The sequence below is a fragment of the Castanea sativa genome, chromosome 7 (assembly GCF_040712315.1).
Source record: "Castanea sativa cultivar Marrone di Chiusa Pesio chromosome 7, ASM4071231v1".
NCBI lineage: Eukaryota > Viridiplantae > Streptophyta > Magnoliopsida > Fagales > Fagaceae > Castanea > Castanea sativa.
Window position 1 is genome coordinate 36,035,501 of NC_134019.1, and position 6,466 is coordinate 36,041,966.

The 6,466-nt window shown below is 37.2% G+C and overlaps 1 pseudogene; it reads right to left on the minus strand.

The window, feature by feature from the left end:
• Positions 1-3,785: 3,785 nt before the first annotated feature.
• On the minus strand, positions 3,786-6,042 carry LOC142643038 (BURP domain-containing protein BNM2C-like; annotated as a pseudogene).
• Between the last annotated feature and the right edge of the window lie 424 nt (positions 6,043-6,466).

Genomic DNA, 6,466 nt, shown 5'->3' on the forward strand with positions numbered 1-6,466 from the left:
TAAATCATGGTGTAGCTGCCCCAAAATTCCATGACACTCACACAGTGCTTATTCCTAAAACAAAGAACCCTGAAAAAGTGACTGACTTTAGACCGATTTCATTGTGTAATGTGGCTTACAAAATAGCATCAAAAGTTGTAGTGAACATGATGAAATTGGTGTTGCAGGAAATTATAGGTGAGAATCAAAGTGCGTTTGTGGTGGAACATCTAATCACAAACAATGTTTTGGTAGCATATGAGATGATGAACCATATTAGCAAGAAGAAGAAGGGAAAATGTGGAGAGATGGTTGTAAAGTTGGACATGAGCAAGGCATACGACTGTGTTGAGTGGGACTATTTGCAACAAACTATGAAGAAGCTTGGCTTTCATGAGAAGTGGATTAGCATTGTGATGCGGTGTGTCTTTGGTGAAGTATGCTATACGGATCAATGGGAAACCATACGGCCAAATCTAGCCAACCTGAGGGTTGAGGCAGGTTGACCCATTGTCCCTTTACCTTTTCCTCATTTGTGCTGAAGGGTTGTCAACCTTACTACGTCATGCCGCCCAAAGGAAAGCCATTAAAGGTGTGGCTACCTCAGCTAGAGGTCCTAGAGTATCCCAACTATTCTTCACCGACAATAGTTTGGTGTTTGGAAAAGCAACGATGAGTGAGGCAACAGAAATTCAAAGGATTCTCAAAGTTTATGAACTCTCCCCAAGCCAAAAGTTGAATTGCAACAAAACTTCCCTATACTTCGGCCCAAATACTGACAATGGAACAAAGGAGATAGTGAAAACTATGTTCGGTGCCTAGGTCATCAAGCCTCGTGAATCCTATCTTGGTCTGCCATCACTAATGGGTAGGTATAAGAATAATACTTTTGCTCAACTCAAGCAAAAAAATGGCAAACAAAGTCTCAGGTTGGAAGGAAAAGTTACTAATGAATGTTGGCAAGGAGATATTGATTAAAGATATGGCCCAAGTAATGCCTTCATACACGATGAGTTGCTTTCTGTTGCCCAATAAATTGTGTGAGGAGCTTACCGAAATGATTAGACAATTCTGGTGGGGACAAACGAAGAATGAGAAGAAACTTGCGTGGTTGAGTTAGGACAAGATGTGTATGCCGAAAGATAGAGGGGGAATGAGATTTCAAGACTTGAAAATTTTCAATTTGGCTCTCTTAGCTAAACAGGGGTGGAAACTGCAAACCAGTTCCATCTCTCTATTTAGCAGAGTATATAAAGCCTAATATTTCCCACAATGTAGCTTTGTTGAGGCAACTATGGGTTGGAATCCATCATATGCCTGGAGAAGCTTAATGGTGGTATAGGGTGTAGTTTAAAGGGGTAGATGGCAGGTAGGGAATGGCAACAAAATTAGGGTGTGGAGCGACAAGTGGATCCCTAGGCCAAGTACTTACAAGATGGTTACACTTGAAATTCCAAATCCAAATAATGCTTTAGTTTGCGAGCTCATTAACAGAGCAAATAATGAGTGGGATATGGACAAGCTCAATCAATGGTTTCTACTTGAGGACAGAGATGCAATACTGAGTATTCCCTTGAGCACAAATGGCACTAGTGACAGATTGATATGGGCTGAAAATAGGAGTGGGAAATTTGCTGTTAAAAGCACTTATGTGCTGGTGTTTGTGGATTAGAAGAAAACTGCCATGGTGGATTGCTCAAATGGAACGACTAGAAGAAAAATATGGAAGACAATATGGCACCTGAATATCCCACATAAAATTAAATAGCATGGAAAGCAGGTCGCAATATTCTAGCCATAAAAATGAACCTAGCGAAGAGAAAAATCACACCAAATGGAGCTTGCGAGCTATGTGGACATGATAAGGAGACTATCTGTCACTTACTTTGGTTTTGTGACCACACAAAGAAAGTGTGGAATGCAAGTAAATTTGCTTTACCATTTGAAATTTCGAGATGGAATTTCTTAGATGTGGTTGAGAATTTATAGAGGTGTGAACATACTTGGCCTGAGTTAATGGAACAATTCATCACGGTATGTTAGGGCATTTGGAATGATCTTCGGACTGGAGGAAAAGGAAAGGCTAGAAGGGCAATTCTGAGAAATGCCATGCACCTAGTGGAGGACTTTTAGGTTGCTAATGAATCAAAAGCAGAGGACTGGGTTGGCCCTACACCTTTAGTTCCATGGCAGCTCCCAAGCCACGGGTGCTATAAAGTCAATACAGATGGAGCGGCCTTCTCGAACAAAAAGCAAGCTGGCTCTAGGGTGATTATCTAGGATGGCACTTGGGAAGTGATAGCAGCTCTTAGCAAGAAGTGGAAGTGCCTACTAGGTTCCGTAGAAGCTAAAGCAAAGGCCTTGGAAGCTAGTGTAAACTTCGCTAGGGACGTGGGAATCAGAGATGCAGAATTCGAGAGTGACTCATTGGTGACTTGCAATGCCTTACAAGGACTTGTTTCGCCGCCATCATCAATGGAGAACATGCTAGTTGTAATAATGAACCAAGCCTTGCATTTTAGGAAGTTGAAGTTTTCTCATATCAAACAACAGGGAAATGTCCCTGCTCATTTGCTAGCTCGACATGCTAATAATGTTGAGGACTATATAGTTTGGCTAGAGGAATGCCCTAGCCTGATAAAGCATGCATGTGCTCAGGACAGGAATGCAGTTGCTCACTTTTGATTTTCAATAAAGTTTAGTATTTCCCATAAAAAAAAAAAAAAAAAAGTTAAGGATAAGACTTTATGTTTCATGCTATTATTGTGGCACGAAACATTCTTATTGGGATTATCATACCGAAATTGTAGCTTACTAGGAATAGAGCTAGGCTAACATAATTTGAGACTTCATGGGAAAAATTGATGTAAAGCCTTTTCTATGTAAGTATTAATTAATTAAATAAAATGATTTAATACTAATTAAATTAAGAATAATTTGACGTAATAAATATTGAAATTAATAAATAACACTAACTAAACAATGAATATTTTAGTTGAAGCATAAATTTTAACAAAAAGAGCTTAAATTTTTTTATTTTTTTAAAAATAAACTTACTTTAACTTGGATATATGACTATGCATAGTTAAGTTTGTAATCTAAATTTACAACATTTTTTTTTTAAAGCATTAGGGTTTCAATTGGGTTAAACTACCTAAAGGGTACTACAACATGTACCTGATATAATGTGATAATGACTGTAATTGATGAACTTCAACTACCTAATTAATAAGTGTTTGAATTACTTTTTTATGTGACCAGTGACATGTCATTTGGTAAGACTACAGTAAAAATATCATTAGCATCACTCATTAAAAAAAAAAAAAAAAAGAAGGTGCTCAATCATTTAAAATTTATTATGTTTTTTTTAATACAATGTTGGGACTTATATGATGGGGGATGGGCCTTTTATTTCCTAGGGACTTTTTAAAGTTGTTGTTGTGGGGTCTTAGGCCTAGGCCTAAGTTACCTAAGGCTTGGGTCGGCCCTGACTAGGAATTGCATGGCAATATGGAGGGAAGTGTTTTCAGATTCGATTCTTATTACCAACTGAAAGAAAAACACTTTGTGACTCATAAAACAAGAACCATCTTTCATACACTAATAACTGCGACCAAAGTCCAACACTTTGTACATAAAGGGCACCTACTTTTGTGATCTTCGTCACATGAGACATGCAGACAACAAACTAGAAATTAAGCACCAATACAAGCAGAAACACAAGGTCCACCATATTACAAGAACTCGCTGATTGACCTCTATTCAACATTTACACAATACACAGGCAACAGAGCTTGAGCTACCTCTTAGATAGAGGCTGTTCTTGGTGATGGAACCTAAACAAGGTGATATTTTGCAAGGAAATGGCATGCTGAAGTCGAGCCGTACTTGGGACCAAGTTGGCGAAATATAATGTGATTAGGGTCCCAACCAGAAGTGTTGTGGCAAACAGCAGCAGATTCCACCCTATGTCCATTCTCGCCACCAAGTAAAACCTTGAAAATCTTGGTATTCTCTATGAAGTGGCAGAAGAAAGTCTTGTAAGGGTAAGTCATAGGATGACAAGCAACCCATTTAGGAGCATAAATTTCCTTTGAAACTCTCAAAACACTATAATTCTGCGTCAAGGCAGTTGACATTGTGGGGTGTGTAGTTGTCGGAACATTCAAGTTAGCCCATGAGCCCATGATGCTATGCACAAAATCAAACATGGACTCTAAATAGGTAGCACAGAGCTTGATCTCCCCTGTGATGGGTGTAACTTCACATTCTTGGAGTGTGGCTTCCATGGCTCTGTCATTGGGAGAATCTATAGGGATTGAGAAGAGTAGAAGGACGTTTAGGAGTTGGGCCATGGAGAAAGGAACCGGAATCAGCTTCTTCTCTAGCCTCTAGGCAAGAACTGAGGATGCTCTTTTAGGGGAAAGTAAAGAGGCATTATATTCCCCACAAACAAATCTTTTACGGGGAATATGCCTACTGCTTCAAAGAAATGAGATGATGAAATTGGCTTCATATTATTTTCTTGCACCATCACTGATTCTTTAGAGTACTCTTCTCCATCTCCATATGCTGTAATGTAACCATCTTTTGTGTCTTTCAAGTGTTGCTTAGGTACATTCTTCATTTCATTAGCTGCATGGTCGCACTGCAAACAAAAACTCAAATATCAGTATGGCCACGTACATTGCAAACTAGACTCCAACAATTAGCTTCAATAAAGTGTAAATTAATATTTCTTTTTTGTCACAATTTTTTAAGGTGACAAATTATGATAGGAGAAATATCACTTTTACAAAGTTCTATTATGTGTTGGGTGCACTAGGGCACCATAATCTAACTCACATGCAAAGCCCATATATGAGCTTGTTATGTTTTGTCCTAGACTAGCAAAAAATCCCAATTCAAATAGGATTAGGAAAAAGAGGTGGTTGGCTTGCTTATAAAAACAAGAAGTGGGTGGTGCATAGAGTGTGCCAGAAAAAGAAAACAAGAAGATTTTCTTTAGAAGTGAGAAAATAATTAGTGTTGCTACCTTCTATATAATTATTGTAATTAATTTGATAGTAGTGAATTGATTTGGAATTTACCCCATTATTTTTCTTTTTAATGAAAAAAGGTTTTCTACGTAAATATTTGTGTTTTTGGTTGTGATTATTTTTTTGGATTTAATGTGCATCTTCTATGCCAATGTTTCAGCTGTTCCATATCATGTATCACCAATTAACTTATGACATGTCTCTGAATGTCATGTGGCACTTCTTCTTCTTCTTTTTTTTTTTTTTTTTTTCAGCCTTTAGCAAAAAGACTCTTTTCGCTTTTCTTCCCCCCCGCTCTCTCTACAGTTCTAGTTGGTTGTTTCTACAGTGAATCTGGATGATTTTGATAAATTTTCAATCCGAGAGAGAGAGAGACAGAGAGAGAGAGAGAGAGGGGGGGGGGGGGGGGGGACATTGCTTGTGGATAAAATATTTGGGTACTTAATTCTCTCACTTTATAGTGCTAGAAATGAAAAGACACATATCATAAGTTAACCGGTGGTACATGATGTGGGATAGGAACTTTGGGACATAGGATGCACATTCTTCTATTATTGACTCCACTTTTAATGATAGCACCAATAATAACATATCACTTTAATAGTTGTAAATTTGTTGTGCAAATTTTTGTCCCTAAACTACTTGGGAAAAAAAGTTAAATAAGTAGAAGGTGTAAGGTTTCAAAAAGGTGTAATATCAAACAAAAAAACTAACATGCTTTTTGTCCTCCATCTCAGAGTCTTTGGACGCTGATTTAGTTTCATGGCTAGCTGAGTCAAGTTGGTCTATCATCTCCACTTGTTTCCAGTCTTGTTTAGCTACATCCCTTGCTCCATTGCCATGGTCGCACTTTAAACAAACAAAACCAAAGATAAAACTTAAAAAATGTTGAACTTTCATGTGAAATTTAGCTCGAGATTAATAAGGAGCGAAAACTAAATGCTTTAATGAGAAGGCATATATGAATTACCATTAAGAACAGAAAATGAAATAAGAGCATCCAATATGCTAATCGGAGAGACATAGTCCTTTCAGCTTACACCACTGTCTATTGTATTGAATTTGAGAGAGTGAGAGCAAGAACTATGCTACATTTTATAGCCATAACGGCTTCACAGCAGAAAATTAAAAATAATAAATTATAATAAAATTTTCTTCCATGAGAGAGAGAGAGAGAGAGAGATTTTAATGATGGGTTAGATCTTACGTGAGGAGGTTCCATCTGTTTATTGAAGAAAATTGACTTCAAAATTTATGATTTCATTATTTCATATATATTAACAAAAAATTTTGTACTAAAGAAGTCATGTTGCATGCATGGATTAATTACAAAAATGAGTTAGATTTTTTTTTCGCTGTTTTCTTGTTTGCTGGTTCTGTGATGATTTGTACTTCACTAATCTGTTTTTCTTTTCAAATCTTTTTAATGAAATGCTCATTCATTTAAT